Source organism: Protopterus annectens, chromosome 7.part0, assembly GCF_019279795.1.
Source record: "Protopterus annectens isolate FY-2018-M chromosome 7.part0, PAN1.0, whole genome shotgun sequence".
NCBI classification, from domain to species: domain Eukaryota; kingdom Metazoa; phylum Chordata; order Ceratodontiformes; family Protopteridae; genus Protopterus; species Protopterus annectens.
The window spans coordinates 953,588,094-953,608,146 of record NC_056739.1 but is presented as its reverse complement, the minus strand read 5'-3'; positions in this window follow the sequence as shown (position 1 = coordinate 953,608,146).

Below are 20,053 nucleotides of genomic sequence, written 5' to 3'. Positions count from 1 at the left end.
TATAGGGAAAGGTGTCTTTAAATGGAGGTGTGTGTTAAATGTCACATGATTGATGACTTTTTTATTTAAACTTTGCATTTGTGCATGTCTGTTATCTGAAGAAGTCTCCCTATAAGCAGAGATGAAAAGCACTTAATAAAATGAACTTTATTTTTTACTTGTGGGTGACCAGTGGAGTGATTTCCTAGCTTTTTTATCCAGTTTGTGTTTTTTTTTGGCTTTTCTGGTGTTTACATGTGTGCAGCAGCCATGGAAATCTCTCAGGTTACACCTTCATCAAATTCGCAAAATGACAGCATAGGAGACCTGACTTTACTTATAGAAGCACTGTCCCAGAGAGTGGATAACCTCTCTAAGAGGTTAGATGCATCAAACAGAGCTCAGAATGGAGGGACAACAAATCGTAATCTGGTTTCAGCATCAGCATTTCCGAGGGCAGAAATGCAGGTTACACAGGAAACGGCTCACCCGAGCAGTTTTAGGAACGGAATGAACGTTCCTATTCAACAGCAGCAATGAACAACAACTTGAATCAACCAGGGCAAGGTACAAACCCTACGAACGAAGCGAGGACCAACAGTGGACTAATAAATATCGGCGGAACCCCCTCAGGGCTTATTGGAGCTCCTAATCTGGAACATTGGTTATCTACGTCACTGGGGTTCAACAATGAGAGTGAAGACCAACAGGAGCAACTGGCTGGAGGGTTAGCCGATAGTTCTTCATTGTTGCAGCAATTCGACAACCAGTTAGTAAAGTACAAAAAACTACAGTTAGAAATAAATTACTTTAAAGAGTGTATCAGCAAGGGTATTGTACCTAAAGGGCTGAGAAGTTGGCAATACCCCATGGGTCTGATTCTCACAAAAACTGTTAAAATTATTCAACAAACATGGTTTAGAGTTATTGGACTTGATTTGCACCCATTATAAAAAGAATGCTGAAGCCCTAGTCAAGGAGGCTACAGAACTGGATACTTTAATAAAGGCTGATGCAGCTTTTCAGCGATACAGGTTTGAATATGAGAGGACATATTCAAGCATAGACCAGTATATGGTCAAACTTAAGGCTATGAAAGTTAAGAAGCTGCAGAGGGACAGGCAAGCTTACTCTACAGGCACAGTGTACTCTAAACCACCTTCTTCCCAAACTAATTCCTTGCAAAATAGGAATGGGTCTGTTGAACTTGCACATATGACAGGTGAACATGTAGAAAGTAATGATGAATCTAACCACACACATAATACACCAGAACCAAGGAGAAGCACATGTTTAGCAAACAGTAGAACAATACAGAATAATGAGGCAAATGAAACAATGGAGGAAGAAAATTTTAAGAACAGAGCACTGAACCACCGCCCTTATCCAGTACCCCAGAATGGAAGGGGGACCGGACCACAACATCAGAACAACAATACCAACCCGAACAAGAGGAACAGTCAGAACAGGCACAAATAATTTATGGAGAGGAGCAATCTGAGCACACCTGTGAGATCATATATAACTCTACCCGTGACTTTAAAATATATAATTACACAACGATGAATATTGAACAGAGTTTGGCAGATTTTTTAGCCAAGGGGCAAAGCTTTGTTCCTTCATGCAAATTGGACATTGCAAATACACTTATAGACCTGAAACCGATGTTATTTGGTCAAGAAAATTATGTCATGAATGAGTATAAATTGGCTAGTACATTTTATCCACCTTTGCACCCTAGTTTGCCTCTTTTCGAACAAATTTGTGAGTTAGACTTACGAAGCATAATAGAACAAGGCAAGAGGCAGAATATATTTGTCCAAAACACTAGTAAGAATGAAAAATTGTTGTTAGAAGGGCTAAGACAGGGAGCGATACATGTAATATAACCTGATAAGGGGGGGTGGGTTGGTAATTATGTTTACTGAGGATTACATCAACAGGATGGAAAATGTGTTGAACAGTGAAACCTATGAGGAAGTCTCTAGATCAGGGGTTAATAGAGCTTATTCAAGAATTAAATCTTGGTTAAATGATCTGTTCATTGAGGCTAGGATTAATATAGACCTCTTCAACTATTTAGTAGTGCCAACTCCAAGAATCCCAATATTTTTTGGAATACCAAAGGTCCATAAAAGTATAATAAATCCCCCCATGAGACCATTGGTGGACGCAAGGCACAGTATCACGTACTCACTGGAAAAGGTCATAGATCAAAGGCTGAAGAGATATGTGACCCAGGAGAGTCAAATTTGTAAAGAATCCTAGACCTTCCTCTCAAACATTAATGCAATAGAGTTTAACCCCATTTATAATTTTATTACAGTTGATGTAAAAGATCTATACTCTTCTATTCTTCATGTAGAAGGAGAAGGATGGGTAAGCTATATGATGCAGAGTAAAGGAGCACCTGAGGATGAAGTTTCCCTTGTATGTGAACTCATAGACATAGTGCTAACACAGAATTTTATAACTTTCAACAACAAGTATTACTTGCAGAAAGTTGGGGTAGCCATGGGTTCACCATGTGGTGCCAGCTTACTGAACTTAGTAATGGCATATTGGGAGTGGCATTTTGTGAGAAACAATAAAGAGATTGCCGACTGGATTATCCATTACACTAGGTTCTTGGATGATATTTTTATGATTTATAATGGGGATGAAAAACAAGCTATAGATATGGTTACTTATTTTAACAATACAACCCAGTTTTTTACATTCACATTCACTTTCAGCACTGACTCAATAGCCTATTTGTAAGTAAACCTCAGGAAAGACATCATTACCAACAGTTATTGTGCATGAATTTTCCAGAAGAAAACATATTCCAGCACATTACTTCACTTTACTAGTTGCCATCCATTACATCAAAATGTTCTTAGTCAAGGGGCAATTAGTAAGAGCTCCCCGGATGGTGACCAGTGATGATGAATTTGTGTTGGAATGCAATAACCTGAGGAACATGTTTAGGGTAAGATGTTATCTAGAGCAACTAATCAATGAATTGATTAGAAAAGTCCAAGATAAGAGGGCTGGTGGTTTTTACAAACCAATATGAGCATTAAGGGCATGATAGGAGGTAACAATGTGGGGGACATGAGTATGGTAACAAGGATGAGAGAATACAGTACTACAGCCCTGTTTACTAGATATAGTGTCAATGCTCCAGCTTTATATTCCCTTATTAAGAAAAATTGGTCAATAATTTTGAGTGACAATGTTCTCAGGCATAAATTCTGTGAAGCACCAAGAATAGTGTTCCAACGAGGGAAAAACCTGAAAAATATATTGCAATACAAGGCAAAAGGTGTAAGTACACAAACAGGTGTGGGTAAATGTAATATGTGTAACTTTTGCAAACACACGCAGGTTGGCCAATGCTTCATGTTGAGGGAACAGAAATATGTGACCAAACATAAGTTCAACTGTCAGTGTAGAGCAGTAGTTTACATGGCTCAGTGCCAACACTGTCAGGCTTTCTATATTGGAAAAATGGACCGCAAATTAAGGGAAAGAGTATATGAGTATTTATATTATATTTTCAAAATGAAAAGAGAAAGTGTCCTAGCTAGACATGTTGAAGCATTTCCAGATCATACATTCAAATTTAGGGCTATTTTCTGTGTGAATTCAAATGGAAGGGGTGGTCCCAATTCATTAATGTTGGAGAAACTTGAATTGAGGTGGCAGCTTCGTGCAGATGCCTGTCATTTTGCAGGATTGAATGAAGTGTATATTCTATCCTGTGTATTCTTAAATTGAAAAATCTAGAGAGGTAGACTCATGAAAGGTGTAAGTGAGTCCATACCCTCTGGTTGTAAGGTGCTGTCATGTGGACAGAATGGGTCAGGATAAATTATTTTAATATTTTAATATTTTAATTTTCATCAGAATGAAGACATTAAAAATAAAAATATACATGAAATAAATAATGTTGATTATGAATTTTAGGCTAAATATTTTAGTAAGAGTATATTTAAGGCATTACTTGTAAAATATTGAAATAAATGTTATAGTTAATAATATGTGGATGTTATAGGGAAGGGTGTCTTTAAATGGAGGTCTGTGTTAAGTGTCACATGATTGATGACTTTTTTATTCAAACTTTGCATTTGTACATGTCTATTATCTGAAGAAGTCTCCCTATAAGGAGAGATGAAAAGCGCTTAATAAAACAGACTTTTTTTTTTCTTGTGGGTGACCAGTGGAGTGATTTCCTAGCTTTTTTATCCAGTTTGTGTTTTTTTGGCTTTTCTGGTGTTTAGACCAGAATCATAATAGAGCGTGTGTTTGGGATGCACAAGTCATGGTTCTGGTGCCTGGACACATCCAGTGGAGCCTTGCAGTACTCACCAGCTACATGTACCCAAATTGTCATCGTATGTGCCATGCTATACAATATGATCCTGTGGAAACAGCTGCAGCAGGAACAGCATGGAGCAGGGCCATACAGCCAACCACCATTGCCAAGGCCTGCACAGGCACAAAGTGACTCAGAGGAGGAACAACCTGAGTCTACCCCAGTAGGCAGAAGGAGGCATGCCCAGTATGCCCAGGCCTTGGCAAAGAGGCAACGCATAGCGCACCTCTCTCTGACTCGCATATACAGTAAAAGGGATGCCAAACATGATACTCCCTGTTCTTAACCATGTATAGGGAGTGTACTATGTGCATCCGACATAATAAGCCCTCCAGCACCATCCTCAATACTGGCACAGCCACAAGGTAAGTCACTCTTCTTATCAATTGCCGAATGGAGTAGTATGTGTTGTTACTTGTATCTATGGTATGAGCATGCAAGGGAATTGGGTGGCTGAATGAGATGCCAGCAGATAGTAGACACCTATAATGGCAGCATGAGATCTGTAACAAATACTGGTGTCACCACAGTAGCCAGTACTAGACAATGACAAACTCACTGCAGGAAATGTGCTGGGCCACATGTGTGTCCATAGGACACACACATGCCAATCAGGGAGGCTCATATACCTAACAACAGTCTCAGCCAGCAGGACAGGTGTCGACAAACACAAACCAAGGCTGTGCTAAGGCCTCTGACTGATGGCTATAGAGAACATCCCCCTAGACCTACACAGACAACAGACAGACTACAACAGTTCAGGCAGTGAGATGTTAATTCTGAAGGGTAAGAAGTCAGAAACTGAAATGTAGGTCAATCAAACCTAAGACCTGTAGTACACTGATATGCCTCTAGTCAGCATGATAGGTTAGAATACAGAATGAAATGGAGTACCTGAAGTACCAGTACAGTCATAGCAAATGTGTACAAGTGCCAGGTGTGCCCTCCCCCAATCCTATGTAGAAATGTAGTAACAGTCAGGTGTGCCCCCCCAAACCTATGTAGAAATGTAATAACAGTCAGGTGTGCCCTCCCAATCCTATGTAGAAATGTAGTAACAGTCAGGTGTGCCTCCAATCCCATGTAGAAATGTAGTAACAGTCAGGTGTGCCCCCCCAATCCTATATAGACATGTAGCATGTATGTGTAGGTATAATAACAGTGGAGCACAGATTACCTGAGCTGGCCAAGGTAGCCGGATAGATTGTAGCATGTGTACAACATGCAGGGCCATGTGTGTTATGTTGGTGTGTGTCATATATTGTGTGTGAGTGGTCAGTATGTATGGATAGTGAGGTTTGTCCTGGTGGCCATGGCCCAGTATTGCCGATGACAGGGTCAAGTTCTCACAACTGCAGTACCAAACACAGTGCTTCCCAGCAAAACACATTCCAGCAGTAAGCCATAGTAAATGTTTGGACGTAATATGTGTCACCATCTGAAAGATGGGCATGGCATGAATGCGGGCCCAGATATAGAAGCAGTACACAGGGAGAAGTACCCCAGACAGACAGTGTATAATATGTAACTGTCAAATGGACACACCCTTGGAACTGTACATACAGGTTAGCAGCACATTATTTGGGCTTGTAGTACGGAATACCGATATCATCTGGCCAAACACTGGCAGACCACAAAGTTCATAGTAATGAAGTATTAAGAAATGGCTGATGATCCTGCACAAGCCAGCATAAGTGGAATGCCCCATGCATATCTGTGAGTCAGATGCAAGTAGTGTCCATAGGACACATGCACCCAGCTCACCCCACCACCACCCACAGGTACCTCTCTGGTCTTATCCCTGATGTTAGGAATGAGTACATTATGAACCCCACCTCTGTATGGCAATAGCTAAAGAAAGCAGCATGCAGAACATGTGTCCCATGCAGGTGTGTCCCTAGCTGTAAGTAGCACCCTGCCAGCATCCACACCACTGGATCAATAATGACAGAAAGTATCTGCATGAACATCTTGCACACCTACCCTGTCACACCAGGGCAATATAGTGTATTGCAGTCTGGGACTGTAGGAGTGACAGAATGCAACGGCCTGCTTCAGCTGGCCTGCATCACTACAAAATGGCCTACAGTCTTCTGCCAAAGGCCTGAGTCTCACTCTTACTGCCAATGTATGTTATGTCATGGAGTCCCAAATAACAACATAACACTGTCCACAAAACCCAAATGTAAGGCCATGTGGACAAATCACAGTAACATGTCTACCATGTCCTACTGCATGAACTGTGGACCAACACCAAATTACTGCTGGGATGAGGTGATAACTATAGGGAACATATCAGATAATGTTTGCATAATGTTTGGAAGAGGATAGAATGATAGGGGGGTAGGAGCATAGGCAGCATGGAGTGTGTGAAGTCCGAAACTCAGCCGTGTGCACATACTATCCCTGGCTGCAAACACAAGAATGGGTGGCTACAAATCTGCTCGTAAACTACAATGTGAAGGGGTAATGTCCAGAATTATGACCCCTGCCTCTGGGCAACCTGTGTGAATCTGTACAGCTGTGAGGTATGACCACAGCAGGATATGGCCATACTGTCACGTTGATGGATGTGCAAGCATGGGATCCTCTGCTACCACTGTACCAAGGTGCTGAACCATTTACACAGACCCAGCAGCAAGTGTCTGCAACTTCCCCTCCATGTAGGCTGCTGACCACAATACTGGACACAGCTGCATTCACCCTGTGTTCTCCAAGACATCACTGCAAGCAAATATGTATACCAGACAGTAGTTGATGACATAAAACATCACAGTGTAAAACAGTACATATAGGTTCATAGGTTAGTACTAGACTAACTGCCTTTGCGAACCATTTATCCCTTGGGAGACTCGAACCCTGCACCTTGTGTTTGTAAGACAACCACCATAACCATTAGGCCATCCTCCCAACCTTCTCTGCTAACACCAGAACCATGCAGCAGAAGCAGCACAGACACAATTACCTACAGTAACCCACTATCGTTTGCCCATTATGACCCCATATTGTAAACCATTTTACAGATATCCTGCAGAAACAGTTTGCTAGCTGTAGGTGTAGAACACAAAAGTCTGCACTGGAGTACAATCAACCTGAAATGGATTCACATATTCAATACAGAAGGTCATACTGGGCATGCTCCCATACTTAGAGAAATGAAGGCCATGTCAGACAACAAAATATTGAAAGGTCATACTGAGCATGCTCACACACAGAAATGAAGCCCATGTCTGGCAACAACAGTGGACCACATATATCTGACAATCGCAGATGTTAGTGCATACACTCCCCAGTACACACCAGTCATGCTTTGCACACACATTGTATAGGAATACACACATATATTCAAGGCCAACACACTATAATAGGCCAAAACTACACATACATATTTGTGTGGAAGAGAGTGACAGTGACAAAGAGCCTCCCATCATGAGGCCTGTCCCACCCAGCACACATCCAATTGGCTTAAACCACATGATGTGCAAATGTCAATCACCGCATACATTTGCCTCTGGTATCCCTCAGCACAGTAATGTCTGTGGTGCTTGTGCTAACTGTGTAACATGACTGTACAAGTCAGTACTCATCTAACATTTCTATACACGGACCTGTGGAATATAAATCTGTGTGTGCCTGAGTGTTGTGTGTCTGCCTCTAGATGAATGGATTATGGCCCATGCACACACACTGCACCCTACTATGGCAAGCCTGCTGATGTCTTCACCTTGAAATACACCTTTGGGGAAGTAATAACCCAGTAATCTCCATGGCACGTCCTATAACTGTGTAATGCTGTAGTGTGATGTACGTAGTTAGGTAGGAGTTTTAATCCTTGATGTGGTAATTGTGTGTGTGTGTGTGTGTTTGTGTGTGTGCGAGAGTGTGTGTGTGTGTGTGTGTGTGTGTGTGTGTGTGTGTGTGTGTGTGTGTGTCTGTCTGTGTGTGTGTGTGTGTGTGTGTGTGTGTGTGTGTGTGTTTGTCTGTGTAGGGATCAATGCTTTTTAGGCCAGTCACACTCACTATAATTTCAAATGCCCTACTTTGGCAGGGCTGCTGATGTCATTTATTTTGAAATACAACTTTGGGGAAAAAGTAGCCCAGTAATCTCCGTGGCGAGTCCTATAACTGTAATGCTGTAGAATGATATACTAGTTAGGTAGGAGATCAATTCCTAGACATGGTATCTGTGAAACTCTGTGTATGTTTGTTTTTGTAGGGCTCAATGTTTTTTAGGCCAGTTACACTCACTACAATTTCAAATGCCCTCCTTTGGCAGGGCTGCTGAAGTCATTAACTTTGAAATACACCTTTGGGGAAGGAAGAGCACGGTAATCTCTGTGGTGTGTCCCAGAACTGTGTAATACTGTAGTGTAATATACCTAATTATATAGGAGTTCTAGTCCCAGACATGGCAACTGTGAAACTGTGTGTGTGTGTGTGTGTGCAGGGCTCAATGTTTTATTGGCTATTCACAGTCACTACACACACCTAAAAATGGAGAACATTGATAACTGTGTAGTAACAGAGACCTGATCCAAGGATCCATAGAGCACCCCTGGAATACCAGTTACAGCTCTCACCAAACCTGTTGGCCACCAAACCAGGACCAAAACAATAAAGCTGGAGGAGTGTCCATATTCACACCACCAGGCTACTTGCCCAACAGAATTTGTCTGAAATACCTCCAGTGCAACTTACAGTAGGTTAGACTGCATTCCAAATTGTATAGCTTGCTACAGATCCCCCACCATGTCCCATGATACCCACTACAGCTTTTGAAACATACTGTGAAATATTATGATACAAGCAAACACCCTAATAATGGGTGACTTACATTACCCTGCCATTAACTGGGAAAACCACTTGTGTACCAACACGTGTGCCCAATGGTTCTTGGAAGTCATAATTCCAAATGCCCTGGATCAAGTAACCCATAGTCCCAACCAGGGGCTCAAATATCCTAGACCTGGTCATTACCAACATGGGAAATCAATGCTCCACACCTATGGTTACACCATTGGTGGTCAGGTCTGCCCATGAGCTAATCACCCTTAACATCAACATCCCTCCCCCACACCTCAGTAAGGAAACCTCCGTAACACACATCTCCAAAGCCAATGTCATGCTACACATGTCAGACATGACTAAAGTCATGACTCCTATGCAAATGGGAACTGAAAGGACAACTGCTGAATCATACATGAAGCCACTGTATGAGCACATCAACTCGTGCATGAATCGTGCCATCCAATATAGAACCAAGATGCTCCCCACCAAGAAAAGGAAGCCAATGTGGTGGCCCCCTGCCATAAACATACTGTACAACAAAAGGAGGAAACTGTGCCAAAATGGGGGAATTTCCAGGATGCAAAATACTCCTTTACCAGCTACAGTAAGAGGCAGAGATCCCTCATAACATCCACCAAAGCTAGTTATGAACATAATATAGCCAAAGATGTCAAAGACAACTGCAAGCTGTTCCATAGCTATGTGAGGAATCTAAATGGCAATCCTCAGAAGTGCTCTGAGCTACAACAGGATGGTATTAAATATACTGCTCCCAGGGATATTGCCAATATCCTATCAGATCGATTCAGTGCCAGCTGCACCCCCTACCAACCCCCAAAGGGCCCATCTCAGCATGGAAAAGATTGCCATATTTCGGTAATAACAGCCACATAGGTAAATACTACACTCCCCAGAGCTATGACAGCAGCACCCATGGCACCAGTCAACATCCCAGGCTGTGTACTACATGAGCTATAAACTGAACTGGCACATCACCTACGTGCCATGTCTAATCATAGCCACACCTCAAGCTTTGTGCCCACTGTGTGGCGCACAGCTACAGTTATCACAGTCCACAAGGGGGGATCCACCTTGGATCCTGGGAACTACAGCCCCAGCAGTATGACATGCCTGATCTGCAATGCCATGGAATGTATTATTATGGAAATTAAATCAAAGACATTGGCAACCTGCAAACACTGGACCCTAACTAGGTTAGGTTTGTGAAGGGCCGATCATATCACCTCAACCTGAATGACAACTGTGAATCCATCTCCAGAGCTGTGGATGAGGGTAAGGTGGTGCACACAGCCTATCTGGACCTTGCCAAGGCCTACAACACCATCCCCCAGTCTGGAATCACAGATAAATGTATCAAGCTGGCCATTAGTCCCTATATCACCTGATGGGCTGCCAACTGCTTTACTGACAGAACCCTCACTGTAAATATAGGTGACACCAACCCAAGCCTCAGACAAGTGACAGTTGGAGTACCTTAGGATTCATTCCTGGCACCACCCTTGTTTGGCATCTACTGCTCTGATGTACAGTCCAACAGTAAGGGACACCAGCAAACAAAGGTCACAGATGACTGCACACTGGGAGCCAATATTAACTCCCTACATGATGTGGATATTCTACAGAAGGACCTTACAGAAAGATATGCTTGGTGCCTGAGCCATGGCCTCAAGATCAATGCCAAGAAATATATAGTTATCCCCACTGGGAAGGGACATGTACCTGTGAAGTACCACATAGGTGGAAGTACACTAAACACCTAAAGTGTGATAACAGACTTAGGGGCACAGGTAGAAAGCAGTCTCACCTTTGATAACCACATCACCACAACAGTCAGGAAACCCACCTATGTGGCACACCTCCCACTTAGGGCTTTACATCCAGGAAAAGGAGGCCATTCTTCCACTGTAGTCATCTCTCAGTAGACCCAGAACAGATTACAATGGCCTGTTACGTATGTACCTCACAAGACAACTGCAACAACTAGAGAGGCTGAAGACATACCTCATGAAATGAATCACAGGCCTAAACCAGATGCCCTATGCTGACCATCTGAAAATCATCCAGCTATACTCTGTCACATATTGTGTTTTCAGAGGCGATCTCTGCTAAACATACCATGCCATGTCAAACCCACAGCTGTTGGACATGCTACACTTAAAGAATTCCGAACACTCACAGCTACATGCACCAGGGATCCAAATCATGTCATCACAATGAACAATACATGCTGGAGGGATGTGTTCCTGACCCAGAGACTCCCCAGACTCTGGAATAGACTGCCCATACATGTCAAGCAGAGTGCCTCTTTGGCCCTCTTCAAAAGGAACCTGGACAATTGGATGGAAGATCGGGAATTGACCCTGGGGATCATGTCAGCTGCCCTGCTAGACAGGGGTGCAGGGAAGTAAATATTGTGGGAAGTCATAGTCAGGTAATTGTCATGTCTAGGCATCTATAGCCCCTAGGGCCAATAGCCTAGATTCAATGTTTGAACCTATAAGCTACACTTTCCATTTCCCAACCTTGGCATGGTTGCTGATGTCATTCACTTTGAAATACAACTTTGGGAAAAAGTAGCCCAGTAGTCTCCATGGCACATCCTATAACTGTGTAATGCTGTAGGGATATACTAGGAAGGTAAGAGCTCTATTCCCATACATAGCAAGTTTAGATGGCTGTGTCTGTTTGTTTGTCTGTGTAGGGAGCAATGCTTTTGAGGCCATTCACAGCCACTACAACCTGCATTGTCCTACTTTGTCAACCCTACTGATGTCATTCACTTTGAAATACACATTTGGGGAAACTGTAGCCCAATAATCTCTGTGACACATCCTATAACTGCATAATGCTGTAGTGTGATGTACTACTTAGGTAGGAGTTCTTTTTCCAGACAACGCAAGTGTAGATGTTTGTGTGTGTGTTTGTCTGTGTAGGGAATAATGCTTTTGAGGCCATTCACAGTCTCTACAGCCTCCATTGCTCTTCTTTGGCAAGCCTGCTGATGTCATTCATTTTGAAATACACCTTTGGGGAAGCAATAGCCCAGTAATCTCCATGGCGTGTGCTATAACTGGTAATGCTGTGGTGTGATGTACTAGTTAGATAAGAGTTCTAATCTCAGACATGGCCTCTGTGAGATTTGTTGTGTGTGCATTTGTCATTCATATCCTGTGCAGAGGTGGCTGCGAGTGTGTAACAACTGGACTCATTGTGGAGCGGGTTTTGCAAATTTCATATATGGTGGGCCTGTTATATGTCACAATGTTCACCTTACAAAGATAACAGATGTTGAACAACAGAGAGGCTGGGGTAGACAATACATACCCCCAACATGTGACAACAAGGCCTGGTGAACAATATAGGCAACCCTTGTATTACACTGAGAACTCTCTCAACCCATGTCTGCTACACAAACACACTCGGCAAGGCAACAACCACTATACTGGTAGTTCCCTACATATTGCACACATATAGTAACCATGGTGCGATTACAGTGGACTATAGAGGGCATGGTACCCTGTTCCATCCTTACAATAGACACATAATTGCATACAGTGCTCCTTCACTATGTTCCCCACTGGATGCCTGCAACAACTGTAGAGCCAGTAAATGTAACCCTCAAAGGACATACCATGACTTATACACATGTCCTGTATGGACAGATGCCACTGACACCAAGCAATACCTGTATCATGCCAATATTGGCCCAGTGTTTGTGGCTCCAGCCACAAGTCTGTCAACCTTTGTACATATGTCATGCAGTAAGAGGTGCATATGTTCTGTACACCATTATGTATTGACATCAAACCTGATAACAAGCCAGTCAAATATCAGACTGTTAGACATGTTATGTATAGTAGGGGTTATTTCTGAGGACATAACCTGGGCATTCTGTGGTTGTGTGTACAGTAGTGGGGTCTGTGTATTTATGGTGATTGTCGACAGTATGTGTATTGGGAATACGCACCTTGGCCTGTGTACAGACTGTGTTAGATGTCATTGTTCTTGGTCATGTTCTATCTGATGTTACATGCTGCTCCAGTGTATGGTATCCTATCAGCTCACATGTTTGTAGGGCCAAACACACATGTCCCATACCACAGATTGGCATTGGACCACACTGTGTCGTGACCCAGTATATGTAGGGTTACTGTGTGAGTGGCACATATGAGGATGGTGGTTGATCAGACAGTCCATACAGTGTAATATTAAGTCTGTGTACCATATGTGGCTGTGGCTGTATACACAATTCTTGTGGGTATGCACTTTCCCACAGGTGTCTGTTGCTCTGTGCTATGACATGCCTGTAGAGCCTGCTATATTTTCATGCACATGTTTATTCCCCCATATGAAATGTAGGCCAGTGTTGTGGCAGTCAGCCTGTAGTTTGCACAGTGCTTTGTTACCTGCCTAGCAGCTAAGTGTAATTACCCAGTGTGATGTTATGTCCAGATATTTGCAAGATGTGCTGCTGCCAGGCCACCATAGCTGTTGTGTATGTCTGACGAAGCTGTGGGATGCTGTACAGATGTATGTCACTAACTACTGGGTAGTATGTGGCCATGTGACCTCTGCATCACCAGTTAATGTGTGTCAGGACAGACAGGAGTGTGTGAATGCTTAAACTGTGTGGGCATATGTAGTCCAGTATTTACGTGATATACTCATGGACATGGCTGTTAACATTCACATTGTCAGGCTTGGTCCACATGTCTTGCACTACGGGGATCTGTGCATACCTCTGGACTGACCAGAGTGTGCCACACTGTCCACATATATTGGGCATATCTCTGCTGTAGTCCACAGAATCATTACTGTGCTCTCAGTGGTACTGTACTATGATGTCCTTAGGATGTCTGTCAGTAACTGATGGCATACATGTCAATACCAGATGTGACCTCCCACACACAACATGTCTGGTAAGACAAACCCTGTTACAGTAGCAACAGTCTACATATATACCTGACATACATACATGACATCCCCTTGCATTAAGAGGCTGAGACTATTGGCGCTGAGGTATGACTCCACTCCATGTTTTGGACATATGGTAAACATATATGTGTGTGTGTGTGTGTGTGTGTGTGTGTGTGTGTGTGTGTGTGCATATATATACATATATATATATATATATATATATATATATATATATATATATATATAGATATAGATATATAGACTTACACATATCTACATACATATACACGTCTATATATGTCTACACATATACAGATATATAGATATATATGCACATATAGTTATAGATATCTCCATATATATTGACAAAAATAGATATATATATATATATGTACATATATGATGTACATACACACACACACACACACACACACACACACACACACACACACACACACACACACATATATATATATATATATATATATATATATATATATATATACAGACAGATTTATAAATGGCCATATATATGATGCACTATACAGATGTGTATAAATACATATCTATGAATATATATGTGTATGTACATGTAGACATATATCTACATATGTATATGGATATATCCATATCCTTGTCATGTGTAAACATTACTGTTGTGTATACCTTCCCAGATGTATCACACAGTATGTATTTGATATGTGTATATTTAGATATAACAACATATGAGACGCAACAGTAATATCACTAACATGTACTATACAATTGTAGAAGTCACAGCAATTGTTCAATACTATTTAATATGTCTAGTGACAGATTTATTGGAAAAACAACATCTGTCTTCACAGCTGTCATGGTGAAGTGGTTAACTGTTGTGACTGTAGTATATAGGGTCCTGGGTTCAAGATCTGCAAGGGCTGTCTTTTTTGTTGCTAGGCAGAACAAGGGTTGTTAGATACAGAGTGGTTAAGGCAGTTTTGAGCAGCTTTAAGTGCGTTTCCATGGGTTTGCTCAAAGCTAAGTGGTGCTAAGCTACAGTTAAACATACTGGTGCTTACACTGTCTAGGCTTTGCTTACCAGTGTGCACATCTGCTTAGCTGTTATATTGCAGCAATGCTGACACCTGCTAAGCATGGCTCAGCCTTGGTAACCTGTGCTCACATCCCAGTCTGATAACATAGCAGGGTACTGACATCTGTAATAGGTGTAGGTAATGCCATGCACATAACATGCATCTATGTGTTGTCATTACAGTAGCAAGGGGTGTGAGTTTCCTGTCTGTGACACTTGAGTATATATGACCTGTACAACACTCTTATCCATATGAATGTGTTACATACAAGGGTAGTATCCCATGTTATGTGCAGTCACACTGGCATGTAGTGTATCTTGACATTATTACTGTTGACAGTGCTTTCCCAAGCAAGAGTAGATTGCTAACTGTAGTACTGGTAACAAACACCCCTGCATGCATAGATGGACTCCGAGTCCTCACTGTCGTGTTCCTGATGTGTGAGCTGTATCACATTATATATTTCCTACTCGATAATGATCTGACATGTGGAAATAAACTGTAGACTACTGTCTGTATAGCACATGTCAGTGGGGGCTGCTAACATGTAGTAATGGCATACCTATCAGTGTCAGATGTCTATCTGTCAACACATTCATCCTACTGCATAGCTAGTTGGTGAGCTGATGTCTGTCAGTCCCTGTACACATGTGCAGATGTCAGGTATCCAGCTTGGATATGTACAGGCAACTAATGCTTGACTGACACTGACATGTCTGCCCAGCTGTGTTACAACTGGCACAGATAGGACACAATACCCTGTACGCACCACATGCCATGGGTACCTCCACTATACTACCACAGTCAACAGAACATGCTTGACTACAGGTCTCCAAGACAGACACTAACCATGTTATGTAATACATGTTGCATACATGTCAGCTGGAGCACCTCACCAGCCAGTTGCAGGAGGCACCCAGAGGACTGGCTGATGCATGCCACTTTCACCCTGATGGTCACCACAGTGGTGTTTGTAGATAGATTGCCTGCTGGCACATGGCAGGTGGCATGATACCACTGTACACACATCCCCTACACTTCCCATCTCTCCATGGACAATAGCCAGGTACACACCTATGAACACCTGCAGCAATGCACCCCAGTACTGACAAATGTGTACATGTGCATTACTGAGGATATAAGTGTCTGTATGTTAGTACACCAGTAGTTGGGAATACCATGAGGCCCTTCACACCCACCGCAACACCCATTGCCATAGTTAGATGTGGCTGCTGCTGTACTGGACATTACATGTACCTTGTTACACTCCTCTCCCTAACAGCTACCTGAGCCTTGCAGTACCAGCACAACACTGTTGTACAAATGGGTTGATAGGCATAGGATACCCACTGAGTTCTGGCAAGTGTGTGCATGTGTGCATGTCTGTATATATGTAGGGTACAGCATTCCAAGGCCACATACGCCTATGACAATACACATTGCCACACAGTATTAGGGATAGTGATGTTGCCACCCATAGGAGAGGCATGACAATACATCACCTTACTATGCCTGTGGCATGTGCATTAGATGCATATCCCTGTAGTAGCACTCTTGGGATGGACAAGGGGTTGTATTGCAGTCCTGATCAATATGTGATGGTAGGTATGTCAGAGTGTCATCATGGGTTCCCATGCATATAATGGGGTGTGGGTGCTGGGTATACAGTCACTATACCATGGTACCCCTGGTATATGTCCCATGTACCACTATATGGTGACCACTGTCACCATCAACCATACAGGTAACTGATAACACTAACCAGCCCAGTTATGCATGTGCTGTGTGCAGCCTACCTGTAACACACTGGACAAACTGACAAGTTAGTTAGCACTGATACGCCCAGGTCTCTTGGATATGTGTCTGACTATTATGTGTTTGTTAATGTGTATATGATGGTATGTCACACTATGTTTTGTCCATATACAACCATTACATCCCTCATTACCATACTGTACATGCCTGGGGATGTTCTGCATGCAACATGTAACCTGGAATACACCTCATCCTAAACGCTGTGTGGTGTGTGCAATTAAAGCCACACACATCAGTAGCACTACATACCTAGGTAGGGGTCTTGTCCCAATGTTGTCGTCAGAGTGTGCGTGTATGTGGAGGGATTTACTTCAGGTTGCTGAATATACATGTCCCAGGGGAGCATCTATCCATGTGGCACAGGCAGTAACTGTTATACAGACCTGTGACGTGTATTAAACTGTACCCAGGATATGGCACATGGTGTCACCACAGTGCCATACCCCTTGTGTGGTATGACAACAGACCATCCTCCTGCTGACATGTACACCTACAACACAAATAGATAACATTATGGAAACCACAATCACTCAGTGTTACTAACAGCTATAATGTATCATGGCTGAACAGCTACACTACCTGACATGCAAGCATTAAACATTACTGCTGACAACATGTTACACAGCGGTACCTTGGTACACTGTAGTACAGTCACCATGTGCATCAGAACCCTATAAGCCTGTCCTTGCATCAATGTTATGGATGACTGGGATGTGGCACAGGTATCATGATATGCACAGGGTGAGTTGTTGGTTTGCCAGAGACCTAGGGTTGGCCACATGTGTGTGTGAGTGAGGGGTGTAAGTTACTGATATGGGCATGGTGATGTGGTGTGTGTAGGGATGGGGTTGCCCTAGGCATGTTTGTATTGTGTTTGGGTATGCATGCACACAGTTCTGCCATGTGGCTGCCCTATACAGGTGTTTCTTGGACAGCTGCAGACCATACCTGGCAGAGTGTGTAGTTCACCGCCTCCGGCCATGGACATGGGAACTGTGCCTGCCAGGGGTTCCACGGGCATGTCCAGGTACAAGCCTCGGTATGCTACTCTCCCCTGATGATGACATATGTCCGCTAGAACTAAGTCCTTTTTGGGACTGGCCAGGACCATGTGCATGAGGCCTGCTGTGATGTGGTGTAGACAGCACCCCCCTGCACTGCTGGGGCTGGTACTGTCACTACAGGAGCGGCTTGGTGTCCTTACATGTCCACATCGACTGCCTGGCCGATGTGCACGTGGCCATTGCACCACTACCACCACATGGTCTAGCACAGACAATCCATGGTACACGAGGCCCACCATCTCACCCAACCATCTATCCATGACCTCTGTATATTCATGGTGGGCACCTGCAATATCACAGATGTTGTCACTTACAGATGAAAAAGCAGCCCTCTGCAGCCTCAGACCCTGTCTGGTGTACCATTCCATATGTGCCTGCACCTCTATGACAGCCTGAAACATACGTCTGGTGGTACCAGATGTGGCACTTCTGCCAGGGGCACGATGACCACTGGCCCTCCCACGAGCTCCTCAGTACATCTGCCTATGTGGTACCCTGCCTGACATCTGGCTATGTCTGCTGTGTCCAGACACAACAGCCATAGATACCACACTGTCCTGTGCACTGCCACAAACCGCCAACTGTCCTTCTGCTATGGCCGCTGGTGATGGGGTATGTATAGGCACTGTGACTGTGTGTGGTGATGGGGTGGAAAACAGGGTGATGTCAAATGATGCTGCAGTTCCAGCCTCTGACAACCCCGCCTGTGCCTCAACATACCTATCATCATTTTCAGTGTCTGTATGGACACCAACATCAGATTGCATGCAGGAGGGACGCTGACCCACCTTGCCACCTGTGAGGGGAAAACAAGAAATGCACTTTAAGACCTGTACATCATTGCTTAACAATACACACGTATACATACACACACACACAAACACACACACACACACACACACACACACACACACACACACACACACACACACACACACACACACACACACACACACACACACACACACACACACACACACACTGACATTCCACCATAATACCTACTTTTCCATGAGTTTACAGACTGTCCCAACTTTATTCACGTAAGTTCCCCATCCTGCATCACACTTGAAAACATACACTTATTAATACCAGTCATTAATATATCATTCTTCTAATTGCCTAGACAAGTGATCACAAAACATGACCTGTTTCTCCATTACCTCACTGCTGTCATCCAGTGTTCACCCTGGGTATGTCTGGATAGCGTGAGCATGGCCCCCATATGTTAGGGGCTACTATGGTCACTCAATTATGTCACACACTGGAGTGTCAGACATACCTATTGCTCAGTAGATGCAAGATCTGTTGCTCAATCAACTTATTATGTGGACAACAGTAATATTTGGATACACCCACTGGTGTTGTCTAGTAATTCCCCAGTGCATCTGTAGTGCTGCATATGTGGGTAGCTTTCACCTTTCTGCTGATTGCAATTTTAACAGTATACCCCTGGTGTCTAGTTTCCCCTCCCAATGCATGTTCCATGCTACAGACCTTATTATGCTATCAGATGTCCTGAGATTACATATCAGACAAGTATTCCTGGTGTTTCATGTATCAGTTCATGTCCATGTACTGCATGAATCCAAAGAAATGTACTGACATATGAACAACCCTACATTCACACATGTGCATATGTGGATACCCACACAAACACAGACACACATACACACAGACATCCTACATGCATCAACCCCCCTCCACTCCACCAGATTGCACTTACAGACATAATAACCCCCCACCTTCCCCACACATGCACACACTTACAGGTGAGGTTGCACAAAGATAGAACACAGACCTCCAATTACCCATCTGTCAACATGCATAACATATGGTACTCAACAGCATGCAGTGCAGCTATATTCAATCCATGCTAGCAACAGTATACATGTGTGTGATGCATGGGCTGTGTTAGTAGGTGATGCCCCTTCCCCTGGAAAACACTGCACCCATGTACACAGTATTGCTGTGCACCTGTTCAGCATCCTGCCATGTACTGTGCACCATACCTCACAGGTGTACACACCATTTCT